At 42.1% G+C, this 22,202-nt stretch overlaps 1 long non-coding RNA gene and 2 pseudogenes across 2 annotated transcripts in view; 2 read left to right on the forward strand and 1 right to left on the reverse strand.

Annotated features, from left to right (window-relative positions):
• The first annotated feature begins 9,694 nt into the window (after positions 1–9,694).
• Positions 9,695–22,202, forward strand: part of LOC138846662 (uncharacterized) — a 104,242-nt gene continuing 91,734 nt past the window's right edge. For both annotated transcript variants that reach the window (XR_011384198.1, XR_011384197.1), the window contains exons 1-2: positions 9,695–9,919; positions 11,623–11,729. This is a non-coding gene — a long non-coding RNA (uncharacterized lncRNA). The remainder of the gene's footprint in view (positions 9,920–11,622; positions 11,730–22,202) is intronic.
• Positions 16,497–18,168, forward strand: ORYCUNV1R-PS1577 (vomeronasal 1 receptor oryCunV1R-ps1577 pseudogene; annotated as a pseudogene).
• ORYCUNV1R-PS1573 (vomeronasal 1 receptor oryCunV1R-ps1573 pseudogene) overlaps positions 20,540–22,202 on the reverse strand; it is a 29,996-nt pseudogene continuing 28,333 nt past the window's right edge.

Here is a 22,202-nt window from a genome sequence, read left to right on the forward strand (position 1 = left end):
ATTGATATATGGGGCTGGTCCTGTGGAGTAGCATGTAAAAGCTGCTACCTAACACTGGCATCCATATGGGCACTGGTTTTTGTCCTGGCAGCTCCACTTCTGTTCCAGCCCTCTGCTAAAGCCTGGGAAAACAGTAAGGGATGGCCCAAATCCTTGGGTCGCTGAACCCACATGGGAGACCCAGAAGAAGCTTCTGGCTCTTGGCTTGGATCAGTCCAGCCATTTGGGAAAAGAACCAGTTAATAGAAGACCCCTCTCTCTGCCTCTGCTTCTCTGTAACTCTGCCTTTCAAATAAATAAATCTTTAAAAAGAGAGAGAAAAATGAGTGTACATACAGAAAGTATATATATGTATGTATGTATATATATATATATATATAGTGTATACAACCTGATGGAATATATATATATATATATCATAATCACTCTCACCATCAATGCCATAATCACCCATCACCTGAAAAAATTCCTTCCATCTCTTAATGTATTCTTATTATCATGCTGCTTGTGAAAGGATGCTTAACCCTCTTCTTAATTACTTCAGGAAGGATATGGCACTGTTAGACACAGTCACTGTGCTGGAGGGCAGAATTCGAGGACATATTAGATGACATTGTACATTTTCCTTATCATTAATTACTATCGGTAAAGAAAAATCTGGGGCTGGCACTCTAGTAGAGTAGACTAAACCACTGCCTGCAGTTTCAGCATCCATGTGGGTTTCAGTTTGTGTCCCATCTGTGCCTCTTCTGACTCAGATCTCTGCAAATGGCCCGGGAAAGCAGTGGAAGATGGCTCAAGTCCTTGGACCCCTGCACCCACATGGAGGAACAACCTGTCGTTCCCCTACTTCCCAGTACCTCTTATCTGCTTTGTCTTTTCTCTTACTTTCTCCATTTTCAAACACTCTACAAATGTTTTCTCTTTTCTCCTCTCTTTCTCTCCCCTTGTGATCCTTCAATTCCACACATGAAAAGTAGAATAAACAACTCATTCCTAGAATTAGGTGTTAAAAAGAATGCTAGCCAAGAAATAGTGAAAAAGATGCATTATCGTTAGGTGTGTGAAGCTTGGTAGATGGTGTGACAGGAAATGAAGGCTGAATTGGAGAGGCAGAGTCCTTAAGAGCTCTTCCACCAGAGAAAACAAACGCAGGCTCAATGACAAACTGACAGATGGTTCCCACCATACCTGCCTCCCTGGACCATTCACAGACTTTTACTTTCTGTGGGAATGGGGCAAGTGAGCAACTTATATATCATCAGTGAACTGATCCATGGATGGAATTAATAAAATGATATAAGACCTTTCTCCAACAACAGAGTTAGGGTGCAAGCCACAAGTGAGAAAAGCTTTACCTACTCCAGCAATGTCCCAACTGACAAAAACTCATGAGGGAACACACTGAGTGCTCTGACACTATGGTATGTTTCAACATCTATTCAGGAAGCAGAAATCTCCTCTATCAGAAAACAGCCAAAGCTGCTCTTGTTTAGATGCCAATTTTTGTTCTACATTATGTGGGAAACCCAGGCCATGGGGAACAAATAGATGGAGAAAGAAAGGTGGAGGCACCAAGGGCTAGCCATACATACAGATGATCTTCCTAGGGAGAAAGCCTAAGGGTAAGGGCGGCAGGGACAGTAATTGTTGGTGCTGAGTTCAGTAAGACTCTGTCTGTTTGCAACTGAAACATTGTGCAGACACGTAGAAAGGTGAGGAAGCTGAAAGCCATAAGACACTATGTAGTTGTCGAGAACTTCACCATCATGAGAAACAGTTAACTTAAACTCAAACTAAAAGCTAGAAAGCAAATACAGTAAGAAGAACCCTCATCTTGAAGCCCCAAAGGCAAAAGTCTGACAAATTAAGATGATGATGGAAGCTGATGGGATAGCTGGTGGGCAAAAGGAGATTAGTCCTTCAAGTAATGACATATTCGGCGCTGTTATGCTGGTGTCAGCAAATTCTCCTGTACAATAGGTCTCTATGGTTAATGGATGAAGTAGGTGACTCGTGGACACCGAGAGCAAACTACTGAGTCTTCAATAATGCAGTGCCACCCAGAGCACCAGCCGGACCAGAATTGAATCGAGTTGAGCGACCCTGGCGCTGGAGTGAGTGGGATTCGAGTTTTCCTTAGTATCCTCGCAGCCCCAGTTCTCCACGCGAGAGACGCTGGAGTCGTCAGACGTTAAAATCACTGCAGCCGCCTCGCTGTCTGTGTGAGGGCCAGCACCGCCGGGAGACGGTCCGTGTCATGGTGACTCCACGCCGGCTTTGGGTTGAGGTGAGTCCAGCGTCAGTGCCTGCCTCTGGCCATTGCCTTCAGAGCAGTGGGAAGTGACCGCTCCTCAGGTGAAGTCACATTCTCGATTGGCGATTGTCTCTTTCCCAAAAGAGGCTGTGTTCGGCCTGGATAATCCGCTGTGACAAGTCCCACCAGATGCATGGTCCGCTGCCCCGCCTTCTCACAGCACCTCCGTTTCCCTCAGATCCCGCTTCCCCGAGATCCGTGGCCTTGAACTTGCAAAGAGGATCATCCTGGGAAGGGCTTCAGACTCAGGCATGGATCAGAGACTGGCAGCGTCTCACGGTGCCACTGAGGTTGGACCAAGGGCTTGCCTGTGCCTGTGGTGTCAGCTCGCTGTAGGCGAACGTTCAGAATAGGAGCACCTTGGTGTGCTGGACCAACTTTGAGAAACATCCAGAGCATGTTGAAAAGGAGGCGCCCGCTTTCCCTTATTCTGCATTGCGTTTGAATCTCAACAAGTGAATGGGCAGGCCCCAGGGCTCACTAGGCTAATCCTCCACCTAGCGGTGCGGGCATACCGGGTTCTAGTCCCGGTCGGGGTGCCGGATTCCATCCCGGTTGCCCCTCTTCCAGGCCAGCTCTCTGCTGTGGCCAGGGAGTGCAGTGGAGGATGGCCCAAGTACTTGGGCCCTGCACCCAATAGGAGACCAGGATAAGCACCTGGCTCCTGTCATTGGATCAGCATGGTGCGCAGGCCACAGCGCGCTGGCCCCAGCGGCCATTGGAGGGTGAACCAATGGCAAAAGGAAAACCTTTTTCTCTGTCTCTCTCTCTCACTGTCCACTCTGCCTGTCAAAAAATAAATAAATAATAAGATAAACAAGTGAATGGATGTTTCTCTGGCCCAATATATTAATGATTAGGACAAGCATGGAAAGTTCAGAGACAGATGTTAGCAACGCAGGGTGTTTTGTTGAGTAATTTTGAGAGGAAGAGGTTCTTAAAATCGTTTACAGCCCATTTGTCTTTTAAAGACCCTGGTGTTTATTCAGGGACTCTAATGCAGCAAGTATTTTAGATAAAAATGTTTATAATTCAGAGTCAGCACCGTGGCTCACTAGGATAATCCACTGCCTGCGGTGTCGGCACCGCGTGTTCTAGTCCCGGTTGGAGCGCTGGTTCTGTCCTGGTTGCTCCTCTTCCAGTCAGCTCTCTGCTGTGGCCCGGGAAGGCAGTGTAGGATGGCCCAAGTGCTTGGGCACTGCACGCACATGGGAGACCAGGAGGAAGTACCTGGCTCCTGGCTTTAGATCGGTGCAGTGCACCGGCTGTAGCGGCTGTTTTGGGGGGATGAACCAATGGAAGGAAGACCTTTCCCTCTCTCTCTCTCTCTCTCTCACTGTCTAACTCTTCCTGTCAAAAAAAAAATGTTTATAATTCAAACAAGATATAAGAACAGAGAACTTTATCTTTGTCACTCAGGCTAAAGCCAAATTCTGGTTCTGCCAATACACTTTTTTAATTTGAAGTATCTGTGATGTATCTTTGATTTGTGGTAGAACTCCAAACAGTTTCGCAGATTAGAGACTAACAAGTAAAACATCCCCTTCGCTGTCACAGTCTCCATCATCACTCACTGTCTTCAGAATCACTGTCCTCAGTTCTGCAGTAAGAGTAAGTGCAGGCCTTGTAAAAATGCATTTACCTCTTTTTTTAGGGTTTATTTATTCATTTGAAAGGAAAATTTACAGAGAGGCAGAGAGAGGGAGAGAGGGAGAGAGGGATAAAAGGAGAGACGGAAAGGTTGGTTGGTCATCCATCTGCTGGTTCACTCCTCAACTGGCCGCAATAGCCAGAGCTGTGTCAATCCAAAGCCAGGATTCAGGAGCTTTTTCTGGGTCTCCCTTCTGGGTGCAGGGGCCCAAGGACTTGGGCCATCTTCTACTACTTTCCCAGGCCATAGCATAGAGGAGGATTGGAAGTGGAGCATGCCCATATGGGATGCTGGCACTGCAGGCAGTGACTTATCCTTCTACACCACAGCACCAGCCCCATTCATTTACCTCCTAAGTGATTTCAGTTAAAATATTTCAATGAATGTTCCATAGTGATGTTTGATTCTACATGTGTGTCTTGGAGTTAATTTCATTTTATGAAAATATACTAGGGGATGGTCGTGCTAGCATTGTGGTGTAGTAGGTTAAGCTGCTGCTTGCGACACTGGAATCCCATATTTGCACTGGTCCACTTCCATTCTAGCTCTCTGCTAATGTAGCTGGCAATGCAGTGTAGGATGGCCCAAGTGCTTGGGCCTCTGCACCCATGAAGGAGACCAGGAAGAACTTGGCTCTTGGCTCAGCCTGGCCCAGCCCAGGCTGTTGTAGCCATTTGGGAGGAAACTAGCTGGTGAAATATTCTCTCTCTCTCTCTCTCTCTCTCTCTCTCTCTCTAACTTGGCCTTCAAATAAATAAAATAAAAATCTTTTTTTTAAAAAATAGACATGGCTGGAGGCTGGTGCTGTGGCACAGCAGGTTAAAGCCCTGGCATGAAGCGCCAGCATCCCATATGGTTGCCAGTTCTAGTCCCAGATGTTCCTCTTCCAATCCAGATCTCTGCTATAGCCTAGGAAAGCTGCAGAAGATGGCCCAAGTCCTTGGGCCCCTGCACCCATGTGGGAGACCCAGAAGAAGCTCCTGGCTCCTGGCTTCAGATCAGTGCAGCTCCAGCCCTTGCACCATCTGGGGAGTGAACCAGTGGATAGAAGACCTCTCTCTCTGTCTCTGCCTCTCTCTGTAACTCTGTGTTTTAATTAAATAAAATAATTTTTTAAAAAAGCAAAAAAAAAATTATGAATGTAATTAAGTTGAGAAACTTTTCAAAATCATTGTTACTGTGCTTCTCATCTTCAAAGAATTCCTCCTAACATCAACAGCACTTTTAATAAAGATGAGGAGATTTTTGTGCATTCTTCATTGCTTACAAAGCATCAGAAAACACATATTAGAGAAAATCTCATAGATGTAATGACTGTGGGAAGGCTTTTAAAGGAAGTTCAATCCTCACTATTCATCAGAGAATTCATTCTGGGCAGAAACCTAATAAATGTAATGAGCGTAGCAAGGCCTTTATGTGGTTTGCAAATCTAATTAAACATCAGAGAATCCACACCAGGGAGAAACCCTATAAATGTAATATTTGTGGTAAATGCTGTAGTCAAAATTCAAATCTTATAAATCACTAGAAAATTCACACTGGAGAAAAACCTTATAAAGTAATGAGATTGGCAAAGCCTTTTCTGAGCACTCAAGCCTTACTCAAAAGTATCCATACTGGAGAGAAATGTTACAAATGTAATGAATTTGGGAAGCCTTTTAGATGAAGCTCAAATATCACTAATCACCAGAGAACTCATTCTAGCCAGAAACCATGTAAATATAATCTATGTGATAAATCCTTCAACTGCATTTCAGAGTTCAATAGACACCAGAGAATTCATATTGGGGAAAACCAGCAAAATCTGTAGCCAAAATTCAAATCATGTCATTCATCAGAGAATTCATACAGGATAGAAACCCTACACATGCAATGAGCGTGGTGAAGCCTTCAAAGAGTGGTTAAGCCTGACCCAAGAGAATCCATTGTGGAGAGAAGCCTTAGAGATGTAAAGAATGTGGTAAAGCCTTAAGCCAGTCCTCTAAGCTTGTCATACATCAGATCATTCATACTGGGGAGAAGCCTTACAAATGTAAAGAATGTGGCAAAGCCTTTAATGTGTGATCAAACCTTAAGGGACATCCAAGAATCCATACTGGAGAGAAGCCTTAGAAATGTAATGAGTGTAGTAAAGCCTTCACTCGACCTGCAAATTTTAAGTAGATATCAGAAAATGCATTCTGAATGGGAACATTGTAAAGCAAATATGTGTAACAATACAAGATCATGTGTTGACAATTGTCAGAAATTCATAGTGGAGAGAAACCTTACAAGTGTGAAGAGTGTAGCAAAAGCTTTAATATGTGTTTGAGCCTTACTCAACATCACAAAATCATACTGTACAGATACCATATGAAATTTATGTATCTGACAAAGCCTTTAACCAGAGCTCAGATTGAACTAAACATCAAAATGCATACCTTGAGAGAAACCAGATAAATGCACTATGTATGGTAAGGCTTTTATCCAAAGGTCCACCCTTGTAATGCATTAGAGTGAGAAATCTTGCAAATGAAATCAGTGTGGTGGCCGGCGCCGCAGCTCACTAGGCTAATCCTCCGCCTTGCAGCACAGGCACTCTGGGTTCTAGTCCCAGTCGGGGCGCCAGATTCTGTCCCGGTTGCCCCTCTTCCAGGCCAGCTCTCTGCTGTGGCCAGGGAGTGCAGTGGAGGATGGCCCAAGTCCTTGGGCCCTGCACCCCATGGGGGAACAGGATAAGTACCTGGTTCCTGCCATCAGATCAGTGCGGTGCGCCAGCCGTAGGGGCCATTGGAGGGTGAACCAACGGCAAAGGAAGACCTTTCTCTCTGTCTCTCTCTCTCACTGTCCACTCTGCCTGTCAAAAATAAAAAAAAAAAACTTAAAAAAATTAATGTGGTAAGTTTTCCTCAAGTGTTCATAATTTTCAGTCATGAGAACTCATTTTAAAGAGAAAATATATAAATATATGTATTTCAGTAAGGCCTTTAGACAACAGTCTGACCTCAGGTCTCAACAACTAATTTCTACTGTAAAGAATCCTTACAAGTGTAATAAGTATAAACAAGAATATACCAACCTTTCACAGCAGGCTACACATCAGAGAATACATGCTAGAGGAAATAGCCTCTCATTCTCAAGGATGTTTTAAATTAAATTCTATAAAGATTGCAAAGATCAAATCATGATCTGTAATTGCTGTCAGGGAAACATGTGGAAGGATCCTGTTATTTTCACTTTTTAAAATATTTTACTCAGTTATTTGAGATTCTTGAAATGGCTGCATTACTCTTGCATGAAAAATCTTGATCTCAATAGGAGTGCTGGTAAACACATCCTAAGACACTGAGAAACTCCACTATGATGTATGGAGCTCATCACCACCCATAACCTAATTCTATTGCCCCACTGCCTCAGCCTTTCCCCAGGAATCCATGAGCCTTCATCCAGCGCTCATGTGGCAGTTGCACCATGAATTCACTGAGCTCATGTAGAGGTCCACTCAACTGGGTCCTTCCCAGGGAACCATAAAAACTCCCCTCCAGTCCTTCCCCATCTTCCACCTCTCATCCATTCCTGCATGTACAGGTTGGACTAAGTGACACAGGGGATTCTTGGCTCAAGCCCTGGACCAGAATGAAAATAATCTATACTAGTGGGTCTAAGCCATGGACAGCAAGGAGCCTAGCAAGTTGAGCAAACTTGCCATAAACTAGACACAATTTGGAGGTCAGTTTTAAAGGCAGCTGAGGGCTGGATGCATTCAATTTGGTGAGGAAGTAGCATAAAAATAGGCCTGTGATCTCTTAGGAGAGACTACCGTCCCCCTTTTACTCACCTCAAGGAAATTGGAAGAATTTTTTGCTCCCTAAAGTGTGCTCCCTTCAAACCTTCCAGGGTTCCACACATATTCCTCATGCTTCCTGACGGGAAACTAAGATTCCTAATTTTCAGCATATCACCACTGAAAGGTAAAATATTCTCAAGATGGCCACTTGTCCCTGCACTATCCAGGTAGTTCATCCCAGTGTCACACAGACAGCAGGGACCCAAGAACTTGAGCCATCGTCCACTGCTTTTCAGATGCATTAGCAAGAAGCTAGATCCGAAGTGGAAGTAGTTAGGACTCGAACAGCATTCCAATATGGGATACAGGATGGAATAGAAGTAGAGTATCTAGGACTTAAAACAGTATTCCAGTATTGCATGAGGGCATTCCAAGCAGCTGCTAATCACTGTGCATGATGCCAGCACCGGGGCAAAATCGTTCAACACTCATATCGCTTGTATGTGATAAGACCAGGCACAACACAGCCACAATGAAGATGCAGAGCCCTTTAATGCCATTTAAAGACATAATCATTGAGGTTCCTAGTAAATTCCTTGTTACTATTATGAATATAAAGTTTTTCAATGCTTTGTCAAATATATTAGTTTTTTTGAATGCTGTCTGGTGTCACAAGATGTAGCAACAATACTGTATTCTACCTGAGGTCTTACAATCCAGGGATAGAGGGTCACATACAGACTTTCTAACAGGAAAGTGTTTAATGCCAAAATCCATCTTATATTTCTTAGATAAGACCGATGTGCACACTCCTTGTTTATCTAGAACAAAGACAGATGGAAATGCTCCAAATTCCCATTTTTGTCCTAAATAGCTTAACTCTTTACCTCCACTAGTCAATCAGAACAAAATATTTGTAACATTAAACTTCAGATAAGCTCCTCTTCCCCTCCAAAACACTGAATCTTGCCTTATTCTTAAGCCCTTCCTAAGAGTAGGCTGACTTCAGGGTAAAAGGTTTCCTTAAATTATCACATGCATCATCCAACCACTACCACGCCCCAGGCCTTTTTCCTATGGAAGACTCTGGAACTGCACATAAGATTGAGTCTCTGTCTCAAGGAGAATGGAGGATACAAATAGAAATGACGTGCTGATGGAAATCAGTATGCAACAGCTCACTCCCTACAGATAGCTGTCACAATTCACATTCAAGCTTGTATCCTCTGCAGGTGGAACAGCATCCTCTTAATTAAATGCTTAATTTCTAACTGGGAGTTGACTTTGCAAGACCTAAACATTGCTCCTCACAGACACCGCACCTATTCTGAGGTCCCTGTTCCCAGACCAATTGCCTCAGCAGGAGGACCTGAATATGCAACCCTATATATTATATATATATATATATATATATATATATACATTATTAAGACCATTAATAGGGCCCAGCGCTGTGGTGCAGTAGGTTAATCCTCTGCCTGCGGCACTGACATCCCATATGGCCACCGATTCCAGTCCCGGCTGCTCCACTTCTGATCCAGCTCTCTGCTGTGGCCTGGGAAAGCAATAGAAGATGGCCCAAGTCCTTGGGCCCCTGTACCTGCGTGGGAGACCCGGAAGGTGCTCCTGGGTCCTGGCGTTAGATTGGCACAGCTCTGGCCATTGTGACCGTTGGGGGAGTGAACCAACAGATGGAAGACCTTTCTCATTAGCAATGTCTGAGACTCTACCTCTCAAATAAATAAATAAAATCTTAAAAAAAAACATTAATAACCCAAGGAACTCTTAAGTTTTTACCCTACATAGCTTGAGCGATTGAAACATTAACTTAAAGTAGGTATGGAGCAATGTTTGTCCACTGGACTCGAGTCAACTTCATCCACTTCAAACCGCGGGAAAAATAGGGAACAATGGAGACGACGCCAACAGAATCTCGAGCCCAGAGTGACTCCGCCCCCACCAGGCCCTGCCCACAGCGCCGGCCATTTCCGTGTGCGCAGGCGCAGTTTCCCTCAGACCCTGAGGCAGAGAGCAGGGAGCTGAGGTGGCACCGACCTGCCTTGGGTTCGGCTTTGCCGCTTCCCCCGCCTCCTCAGGCCTCCGTTCTTTCCTCACGGGGCTCTGAGAAGTCGCCGCGGACGTGAGAATCCCGGTGTCCGTGCCCGCGCCCGCGCCCGCGCCCGCGGTAAGTCCCGGAGTCGCTGTCTGTCTTCGCCGCCTGGCAGGAGTCCAGGAAGGCTTCCGGCCGCAGCCTCCGCGAGCCTGGTTCCCGCCTCGGTCTTGGTGGTCGCGCCGCGTGGGCCTCGCGTGCCGCCTCACTGTCCACCCCGCGCCGTTGAAGGTCTCGGGCAATGGCTGTGTGAGGTGGCGGCCCCCTTCCCGCGAGGCCCGGTCCCCCGAGGCCCAGGGCACGCGCTGGGCAGCGCCTCGCCGCGTGCACCCCGGGGTTCTGCTGGCCGCGCCCTTCGCCCTCCTCTGCTTTCCCTGGGCAGCCCCTGCCCCTGTCTGTCCTGTCCCTTGGCGGCTGACCCTGCACCCCCCCCACGCCACCCCAAGACGTGCGCCTCTCTGGGCTCCCGCATCGCGGTCAGTGTGGTGAGAGGACAGAGGGACTGGGAGAAAGTGAGGGGGACGGCAACGCTGGGAAGCGGGAGCGGGCAGTGCGGGGTCCATGAAAGGTGAAAGAACAGAGTACAAGGGGCTCCCTGGAAAAATCAGTAAGCCGTCCGGCACCGTGGCCTTGTGTTACCCACGGCCTGCATGGGCGCTGATGGAGCCCGGGCTGCACTGCCCATCCAGCTGCCTACTACCGGGCCTGGGACACCTCGAAGTGCTTGGCCCTGGCACCCTTGTGCGGGACCCAGATGAAGCTCTGGGCACCCTCTCTCCCTGTGTCTCCCTCTGTCGCTGCCCATCAAATAAATAAACTTTACATATATATTATATTTATATATAATAGTAAAGAGAAAAGACCTGAGGAGAGTAACAGGAAGAGAAAACAGAAATAATAGAGGAAAAAGTGGAGGTCTCCAGAGAGATGAATGGGGGCAAAAATAGGGAGACTCTGCTAAAAACTGTTTCTTGTAACTACTGGACAGCCCCTTGTTTAGCTGAAACAAAGATGCAGCCCTTCCAAAGTCCAGTTTTTGAGAACTGCTATTTTCAGCTGTTTATCCTCACTAGTCCGTTGTAACACAAAGCATGTAAGTTAAGCTTTAGTTAAACTTTCAACAGAGGTGGAGCCAAGAGAGGGTAAGATGCTTCAGACCGAGTGAAGGAGATGAGAGTGGGTGAGCCAGGGAGGACTGGAAGAGCAAAAGCAGCTTATTCTGCTGGGGGTGCCACACAAGGGGAGAATGACAGGGTGTGCCAGGGAGACAAGAGAGAGCACAGAAATGGTGTCGAGAGAGGAAGAAATGTGTGGCGATGAGCGACAATCAACGATTGAGGGGAGTGCAGTAGATCAGATATTTTGAGAACGAGCAGCATGGATGTCAGGAGAAACAGCAGGGGAAAGTAACTCAAACCTGAGAGATGGAATGCACAGAAAAGTAGAAATCGAAAAGAGAAGCGTGGAAAAGACATAAATAGGTGTAAATAAATAGTGGAGAAGACTGGGAATAAAAATCCTCAGGAATGACATGTTGGTTAGATATGGATGATAGAAGTTGTTGTGTATTGGTTTGTGGCTTTTTAAATTCTTGACATAAAAATTTACTTATTTTTGGAGTATTCTGTGTTGAATTGATGCAAGCACACATTGTGTAATGTGATTTGTTGGTTTATACTCTGCCTCATTTAAAATTGCCTTAATTTTTATACAGATGAGACTAAGAATGCAGCATATCTTTCTCTAAGACTTGTACATCTTATAATTGTTTTCATCAGAAGTTAACTGCTCTGCAGCCGCTAGCAAGCTGGAAGATAAGAGACTGTCAGTCAGTGAGGGTTCCCTTTTCCCCTTTTGCTGGGAAGTGAAATGGATCAAGAAATGGGTGAGTCTGCCACTGCGTGGTGTCTTTCAAAAGTCTCATATTTTTGTTATGTTTCAACATTCACTCTTTGATTTCTAGTTTTCTTACCTTCAACTCACACTTCTTTTTCATGCATATTGAGATTAATCATTGTATATTGAATTTCTGCTTTTCTGGAAATAATTGACTTCTGAAGTAAGCTTTGGTGACATATACCAGCTCATGCCATTCTCTGAAATGAAATCGTCTAAACTTTTTTTAAAACTGTAATCCTGGAAGTCATTCGAATTTTTCAATTTCCAGTTTGTCTTCTGTTTTAGTATTTATTTATTTATTTATTTTATTTGAAAGTCAGAATTACACACAGAGAGAGGAGAGGCAGAGACAGAGAGGTCTTCCACCCACTGGTTCACTCCCCAATTGGCTGCAACGGCTGGAGCTGCACTGATCTGAAGCCAGGAGCCAGGAGTTTCTTCCAGGTCTCCATGTGGGTGCAGGGGCCCAAGGACTTGAATCATCCTCTACTGCTTTCCCAGGCCATAGCAGAGAGCTGGATCAGAAGAGGAGCAGCTGGGTCTCGAACCAGCACCCCTATGGGATGCTGGTGCTTCAGGCCAGTACATTAACCCGCTGAGCCACAACACCGGACCCCCTCTGTTTTAAATATATTGTAGCAGAATAGAAACATAACAAATAATATTAGGCTACTGTGGCTTTCCATTATCCACAGAGAAAATGTTCCAGAACTCTCAGAGGATACCTAAAACCTTGGATAATACCGAATCCTATATATATATATACATATATGCACACACTATATTTTTCTTAAACATATATACCTATAATAAAAATTTAATTTATGTTAGGCACAGTCAGAGATTACCAACAATAACTTATAATAAAATAGAACAAGTAATATCCTGTAGTAGAGTTAAGGAAATATGGCATCTCTCAAAATACTCTGTTATACTGTACTCACCATTCTCCTAGTGGTGGTATGTGATAATATAATGCCTAAGTGATGAGATAAAAGTGAAGTGTATGATATAAACATTATTATGTAGCACTTTAGACTACTAAGCATTACTTGAAAACAAGTTCAAGAAAATCATGATATTGATGAATTTTATTTCAGGGAAGTCCAGCAAGATACTCCCACGAGTTTGAGAGTCAGTGGGTACATGTATTTTGAAATGATGAAGAAATGACTGCAACCTGTAAAAGAAACTCTGATAGAATAGATCAGTGAAATAGCACAATCTGGAATAATTTCTCTTTAAAGCAAAATGCATCTGTAAAAAGCAGCATATATCAGTATTACTAACATGACATGTGTGAGGAATAAGGAACAAGAAAATGGGTTATTCAGGAAACCAGGTAAATGAAATATTTGGAAAATGGTCTGGATTAAGTGTTCAGCCATATATTACTGAACTTTGTTTCAAAACCAATATCTGTAGCAAGTGTGGGAATAATTTTCTACACTCTTCACAGTTTACACATCAAGAAACACATTTTAGAAAAACCTTACATAATGACTGTGGGAAGGCTTTTGACCAATGCTCAGTCATAGCTAATCATCAAAGAATTCATTCTGAGCAGAGACTTTACACATGTAATGAGTGTGGCAAGTTCTTTAAGAGGGACTCGAAACTTACAAGGCGTCAGAGAATCCACACTGTCAAGAAACCTTGGGCATGTCTTGTGTGTGGTAAGAATTTGTGAAGTCCACACCTTTGATGTCTGAGAATTCATACTGGAGATAAACCTTACAAATGTACTGAGGGTGGCAAACATTTTCTGAGCTTTTCAACTTTTCTCAATATAAGAGAACACTTACTGGAGAGAAACCTGACAAATATAATTAATATGGTAGGGATTTTTCCACGTGTTCACATCTTTGGAGTCCTGAAAGGATTCATCCTGGAGAGAAACCTTACAGAGGTAATGAGTGTCGCAGAGCTTTCATTGGGAGTTCAAAGTTTACTCAACATAAATGTATTGCAGCATTTTGCTTTTTAGAGTCTTTGTGATATGACTTCATATCTTGTAAAACTAACCTCAATGATTTTTCAGGGTTTTCCTGAATGTAACATTTTGCTTATTCAATAAAATTTCTACTTCCAGGAAAAAATGTGTTATAGGAATTGGCTTTATTGTTAAAATTCAGGACACTTGTTAATCGTACACTTGTCTTACTAGACTTATTCCTGTCTGCTTTAATAGGTTGTAACTACTTAAGAATATTTAGATGCTTGATGGATGGATGGATGGATGGATGGATACAGAGACTTGTGTACTTAATGTTAATTCCTTTCTGTTAGGTTTTTTGTTGTTTAATTAATACTTTGAGCTTTTCATATCCTTGTGAACTGTGTTGGATTTACTCCTTTATTCACAATGATTAATTGCCTTCTCTAATGCCCCAAGGTGATCTAACATTTGATGTGTTATGGGCTACATCATGTTCTTTCTGACATTAGTGGGAATTGATCTAGTATTTTTATATAGGTAAGAATCATTTCAACCTGAGTGACATTGTTTTATCAAGTTGATGTCATTAAGACATTTTTTATTTATTTTTATCATTATCACTTCAGATTCTGCCAAATCTCTTCATCAGTCAACATGATAATATGTTTCTTTTCCCTAACTTTTAAATAAGATTAGTTATTAATTGAAGTTTCTTACCAAAGAACTGTGGCATTCCTGGTATAAGCTGCAATTGATCATCCAGTAATCATTTTTGTAAGATTTTGCAAGTATTGTATTTCATAAATTGGACTGCTAGATATACAGGAGATTGTTTTGTATATAGAAGTTTTTGCAAGATTTTGGTGAGCTATTACTTTTCAGTACTTTGAGTGGCCTAAGTTGGAAGAGTTACCAATGAAGAGGCTGTAAGATAAACCATATCACTTAGTGCTGTCTTTGAGAGGGAACCCTTTCATAAATACTGTTGGACATTGTTTAGTTCAGCATTTGATTTCTTTTGGAGTAAATATTAGTAAAAGACATATTCCTAGAAAATATCCATGTCAGATGGCCTTTTCTGTTTCTGCTGAGTCACCCCTAGTGGTTTCTAGTCTGTAGTCCTTGTACCATATTCTCCTTTCTCTCAACTTGAGAAGTCCTGCTCAGATCCTTTGTGTCCATCCCTGTCTATGCACATAATCTTTCAGATTTTGCAGTCCTGGGGCTGAGCATAAACAAATAAGTACATGTTGAGGACAGTGGACTTCCTGGACAAGCATGGGATCTGGTTGAATACCCGTTCTTCACGGACAGTCCCTTATCTGTCACATCTGAGTGTTCTTTACTTCACCACATGCTGATCAAGGTGTCATGGAGAAAGGAGAGCTACTCCCAAGTGCTCATCCTGTCTGTTTGGGGATACACACTAGAAACATGTAGCCCTACTTGGGAATTGAGAGCTGGGAGAAAGTTTGTTTTGTGTTTAAGAGAAGTCTGAAGCTCTCTGCTGTTCAGTGTCATTAAAACTACAGGGAATTGATGATTGAAGTTCTGTGGGGAGATGAGGTCACAGAGTCCTGAGAAGCACGTATCCTGGGTTCTGGCTGCCTCCTTCATACACACCTTGCTGATTCTTCTCACACTGGACTCACCACTTTGGCAGTAGAACAGAGAAGCTTGGCTGAGTTTGTAAAATCTGATTCTGAAAGATTAGAAAGAGGTGAATCAGGTTCTGGGTAAGTGTTCATGTTTGGGAAAGTGAATTTCTGGGTTAGAGATTGGTTCAGCACAAGCCTACAGAGCAAGGAAGAACAAGTCCTGAGAAATGGCTGAGCAGTGAAGAGGGGTCCTAGAACCTACACCGATCTCTAATATTCCTGATCTTTGTTAATAAAATCCTCAGAGATAGTGATTGTTGAAATTTGCCCCAGGCAGTCACGAAGTCTGATTTTATGATCATTAAGGTTGTAATTCAGAAATCAATCTTATATCTGAGTTTCTCTATAGAAATTGCAATGTTTTCATAGTTAAAATGATTATTTATGTAAAATTTTTCTGAATGTGATAGGGTTTGGTAAGCTTTTTTTTAAATAATTATTTATTTATAAATCAGGGTTAAGCAGAGAGAGGAGAGGCAGAGAGAGAGAGGTGTTCCATCTGTTGGTTTACTCCCCAATTGGCAACAATGGCCAGAGTTGTACCGATCCAAAGCCAGGAGCCAGGAGCTTCTTCCAGATCCCCCAAGTGGATGCAGGGGCCCAAGGACTTGGGCAATCTACTGATTTCCCAGGCCATAGCAGAGAGCTGGATAGAAAGTGGAGCAGCCAGGACTCTAATCAATGCCCATATGATATGCCAGTGCTGCAGGTGGTGACTACCTACTGTGCCACACTGCTGGCTCCTGAAGCTCTTTGAATCACCCACTTCTCTGCATGAGCAATGTGACTGGGTAGATGTTCTAGTGTGTCATCCTTTTTCTCTCAGTTATGTTTTCTGTGCCTAAATGAGATGCTAATAGTCTCCCTGAAAATAGCTGTGTTCTGTTGACCTTGCTAGAGCTGTTTTCTTCATTCAAGTTTGGAAAAGATGATTTGAGGAACTATATAGGAGAAGGTGGGACCCTCCTTTATCTAAATTCACTTCCTTTGACAAAGGAGAATAATGTTAGGTCATAACTCATAATTACCAATATTAAATAAGCATTAATAAAGGTGACTCAGACATTTTAACTCCAATATTAATACATTTATCAGATTTTATAAACATTTTAACTAAAGGATATTTATATTTAAAATACATTCCCAAGAATATATTCAGGTTAAAATATGTAAGTTAAAATTATTGAGATATTTTCTCTGGTTTATAAAATTGTAGTGTCACTTTCATGATATTTCTTATGTTTCTCTTAATTAAATTTATGTACTGGTTTTCATGATTAATGTTCCATTTGGCTTAATAGTTTTTAATTTTTGTCAAAAATAAAGACCAAGTTAGTTTCTACTCTAAAAGCATTTTGTTCATTATTTAAATTTCAAGTCCACTGTGTAGGGCACATGGAATCATTTCAAAAATTATGTGTTAGATATACTTAGAAAACTAAATAATATGAATCATTAACTTGTTACCTCAATACTCATATTGACCCATATTCTGTAAATCCAGTTTGATAATAAATAATTATTTCTAGTAAGCATTTTATGAAAACTTTTGGTTGTTTATTATTATTGTGAATTTATGATGAATAAATTAATAAATTTTAAAGTGATAAATGTTTAGATGAGATCATTAGTTAGCACAATTAAACTTATAAATAAAAACAAGATTGAAATATGATAATGAATATTTAACAAGCAAAGCACCTATATAAGAGCACAGTGATAAAGACCAATGTCATTGCATCCAGATAATCTTTCAACCTCTTTTTATCTAAATTCACTTCTTTGATAAAGGAGAATAATGTTAGGTCATAACTCATAATTACCAATATTAAATAAGCACTAATAAAGGTGACTCAGGCATTTTAACTCCAATATTAATACATTTAGAAGATTTTATAAACATTTTAGCTAAAGGAAATTTATATTTAAATATATCCTCAAGATGAAGTAATAGTACAAGGAGATTTTTAATTTTCCATAATAAAAAAGGTCCTCAACTCATATTTCCATGCAGAATTTTGTATTTGTGAATGTAACTGTTGTAACTGAAAAACATAATAGAATGATCTCTATGGGTTTAAACACTGGGATTATCTTCCTGGCTCAGGCTGTCATTAGAAGCCTTAGGAATTTCTCCCTCCTAAGTCACTACTTATTTCTCTACATCAGAGGACTCAGGTCAAGGTCCACAGATTTGATCCTCAGGCACTTGACAGTGGCCAACTCCTTGGTCATTCTCTCAAAAGGAATCCCAGAGACTATGGCAGCTTCTGGGTTGAAACATTTTCTTAATGATGGTGGATGCAGACTTGTTTTCTGTGTTCATAGAGTGAGCAGGAGTGCATCCATCAGCAACACTTGCCTCTTGAGTGTCTTTCAGGCCATCACAATTAGCCCCATGAACTCCAGGTGGGCAGAGCTTAAAGTTAAAGCTGTCAGGCACATGGGCCCCTCCAGTGTCTTCTGTTGAATCCTGTATGTGCTGATAAACACCATAGTTCCTATGTTTGTGACTGAAAAAGGAAGTGAAGAAAATAGCACAGCAACCATAGATTTTGGGTACTGTTCCTCTAGCCATCGTGACAGGGACAGAGACTTCCTATATTCAGCTTTCATATCCACTCCTGATGTTTTGTGTTTGGGACTCATGATGTGGGCCAGTGGTGCCATGGTTTTCCTTCTGTATAGGCGCAAGCACCAAGTCAGACACATTCATAGGAACAACATCTCACGTCGATCTTGACCCAAGACCAGAGCTACCCATAGCATCCTTGTCTTGGTGAGCACCTTTGCCTCTTAATGCCCTCTCTTCCATCATGGGTGGATAACAAGTCATGATGCTTCCATACAGTGAAATCACAGTGATGGAGAAGGTTGAAGATGATACACAGGACCACATGGTTGATTATCAGAAGCATTATGCAGAGAAAGTGAAACCAGTGTCAGAAGTCACATAGTGTATATTTCCATTTAATGATCCCACAATACCTAAGGTTAAGGTTAAGCAGTTTAGCTTGGAAATCTAACAGTATAATGACAGCAACCAGATCAGAGGTTCCAAGGCTGTGAGTAGGGGGGAAATAGTGGCTTCAGACATGCAGGGGGGCACCCTCTGTGGGGATGGAAAATCTTATCTTCCTATACCATGGTGGTGGAAACTAACAGAACTATACACCCAAAAGGTGTGCATCTTCCTTCATGTAAATTATAGCTCTATAAATGACATCTGAATAATCCCTATCCCATAACTATAAATATATTCACAATGAGGACTCTTCTTTAACAGAAGTTGGAAATCTCCCAGTTTATTGGATGCAAGATACCATAATTTGTAACAGAAATCCTCATTTCCTGTTACTTTTCTCACAAGTCCAGTGAGGGAAAAGAATCACTTTGTGTGTTTTCCTCAGAGAGAGTGCTGAAACACATAGAGCTTGATCCCTCACAGGCAGATCCCCCCAACTGGGGCTGGAGCAGGGGAGGTTGAAGGGCTTGGGCACCAGTATTGGGGCCCTCATCAGGCGCTCAGACACAGCCCTGGTTGAGATATCATGCACAGCAGTGGGAAAGACTCCCTGCCACATCTTTGAGTACAACATTAAGCATAACTTTTCAAAAATGCTGTTTGTCATGTCATGAAGTTTTTTTTCCTTAGGTGTTGAGTGTCTTCATCATAAAAAGCTGTTGAATTTTGTCAATATTTTTTCTTATTTTTAAAAATTTATTTTTATTAGAAAGTCAGTCACAGTGTGTGGGCAGGGGGATCTTACATCTCATGGTTAACTCCACAAGTGGTAGCACTGAACGGTGGTGAGCCAAGCCACTGGGCCCTTATTGCATTCCTTTCCAAGGCACATTAGTAGGTTGCCAGATCAGAGTGGAGCAACTGGGACTCAAGCTGGTGCTAATATGGAATGTCAGAGTTGTGGGCCATGGCTTAACCTGCTGGGCCCTCACTTTGCAGCAGCTGTGATGATACATGTGTTTTCCTTTATAATTCCGTTAATGTAGTTTAATGGTTCATTTTTATGTTGAATCACCTTTGGCTTCCTCAGATAAATTCCACTTCTTCATAATGTATTATCCTTTTTTAAGCCACAGAATTGTTTGCTTGTATTCTGCTGAGGATTTTTGTACCTATATTCATGAGGGATAGTGGACTATTTAGCTCAGAGTTCTGAGGCTGGAAGTGTGAGATGGAGCAGCTAATGTGATGAGGGTATTGTGCTGCTCATAATGTGGGGAAGAAGGCCTCAGTGTCCTTTATAAGCAGTAGAAAACACTTTTATGAGCTCCTGTGCCCACACCAGGAAAGACTCTTCAGTTGTACATGGAAATGCTTGCAGTAACTGATCTCCTTAATAACACCTACTTCAGATGGTGCTGCCCTTGAAGAATGAGGGGCACAGGACTCCTCTGGGGTCCTCAAGGCTGCTACTCTGGGAAGCTGAGTTTTCCTCCACTGAGATCCTCAGAGGCTTTATTCATTTTCTGTATGTTGATCCCCCCTTGAGAAGTTTCACCTACTTTATGGAGTTTTTGTTGCATTCCCAAGACTTTAAATTCTGACAAATATATTGTCACATTCTAGTGACCCCCAAGACTTCTCCATAAACTCCACATATCTTGGTGGTGCTAGAGACATGAATAACATTTCTATTACACAAGAATTGATGTGAGAGCTACATAGTAATTCATGTATAATCACCTATCAGTTTATTCCTTATTTTAGAGCAGAATTTCATGCTCTATTGTTTACCATACTCTGTTACTGGGACTGCATCACAATTATGGCTACACACCAGCATGAATTAATGAATCAAGAACTCCCCATTGTCAAGGCAGACATTTGGACTAGGGAATCAAATGCCAAACAAGAATGCTGCATCCAGTGTCAGAGATACTGAGGATTGAACCCCAGTTCTGCACACGACCTAAGCTTCCACCTTCTGCAAACCTGGGAGGTGTTGCTAATGACTCAGATAACAAGTATTGTGCCACCCACAAGGGAGACCTCAACTGAGTTCCCAGCACCCAACTTTGGCCCTTTATATGTGGCTTTTATGGAATGTGGAAGTGAAAAAGAGGAGGTTGGGTTCTCTCTCTTTGCCTCTTACATAAAATTAATTAATTTAAACATGTTACTGAGAACAAAGTATTGTGAATATACATACAAGTCATACAGTTTACATACTAATGCTAAGATGATAAAGTATTCCTTGTGTAGGCACAGCAGAGCCTGGACACCCTGGAGTCATGTCTCATGAGAATGTAGGGGCTCACAGTTGGGAAACTGCCAGTGATTAGTGTAGAGGTGTTAACCAGCCACAAACTGGGATTGTTTAAAACAGTCAAGCAAATGTGAAAGATGGAGAAGAGAGTACACAAAGACACAAAGGTGCTCACCAGGACGAGGATGCTGTCGGTGGCTCTGAACTCTGGGGAGGACCTGGCAGTGATGTTGCTCCTATGGATGTATTGGACCTGCTTCCTGTGTCTGTACAGGGTTAAAACCATGGAGCTGATGACCCACAGCATGAGTGACACAAAGAGAGTATTTTGGAAAATGTTATGGCTGCATAAAGGAACTGTGTGAATTTGCTGTGACTCACAGAATAGCAGTAGGCATAATCAGTTTTCTTTGTTATGTTTTTCTCACTCTTTTTCCCAGTCATATGCATAAGTACCATAGCATTTAGAATTATGTTCAGTATCCAGCAGAGGATATTGAATAGGCCCATGTGCTTGGAAGCTATTGCTTTAAGGTCTGCCCATCTGGTGTTCCTGGAACTGATGGTGATAGCCTGGAAGACACTCAGGAGTCAGGTGCTGCAAATAGACACATCCCTGCTCACTCTGTGCACATAGAACACAAGCTTGCACCCAATATCACTGAGGAAATGCTTCATCCCCAAAGCTGCCATGGTTTGGGGAAATCCTTTCGAGAGAATGACTAAGCAGTTGGCTACAGTCAGGTGTTTGATGATCAAATCTGTGGGCCTAAACTTGCATCCTGTGAATTAGAGATAGAGATAATGGGAAAGAAGAGAGAAATTCCCCAGGATTCCTGTTATGGTCTGTGATAAGTCTGGTGATCATCCCATCAGCTCTGAATGCCTTATTATTGTCTCTGAGCCTGAGATTCCTGTGTGGGAAATTAGGCATGAGATACATGTATTATTGTCATCAAATTCAAGAGTGTCCATTTAACATCAATTCATACTTAGAGATAGCTGCTTCATATGTCTGTTTATGTCAGGTTTCTAAAGAGTTGAATATGTAACTGTGAAGGCAACTTACAAAGTATGATTTACATAAAAATAGTGACTTGAGAGTAATTCTTGTACTCACAACTCCATGAAAGACAGCAGTATTCATTTCTTTTGAAATAAAATTATTTAGGCAGCTGTGGTTCAGCCATTTGTCTAAATTTAAACTTTTTAATGTGTAATGTTGTCAGTTGTACTGGATTGATCTTATAAAAATGTAGGTTAATTAACCACTTTGCTATTCTTAGAAAAGTAGTAAGCTGGTTTCTTCATATAACACATCTGCATACTTATTTTCTTATAAAGTCAATTTATGGAGGGCTAGTGTTAATTTATCCATTTAAAGCAATTGTAACTCTTTACATAAAGATTTATAGCCTATGTCAATATATGTCTTGATGAAGCCTTTAGATGTGAAGATTTAAAGCCACTGATGATACAATTTTTTTCTGATGTGCTTTGCCATGAAAAATTGCATTTTATTATAGCAAATCGGTATTTCACTGGGAAGGCCATGCAAACAGTCATTAGCTTTTTACCACTAGAAACTGATACCCAAGTGCTGGTCATATGTTCTAATGCAGACGAAATGA

This window comes from Oryctolagus cuniculus, chromosome 18 (genome assembly GCF_964237555.1).
Source record: "Oryctolagus cuniculus chromosome 18, mOryCun1.1, whole genome shotgun sequence".
NCBI classification, from domain to species: Eukaryota; Metazoa; Chordata; class Mammalia; order Lagomorpha; family Leporidae; genus Oryctolagus; species Oryctolagus cuniculus.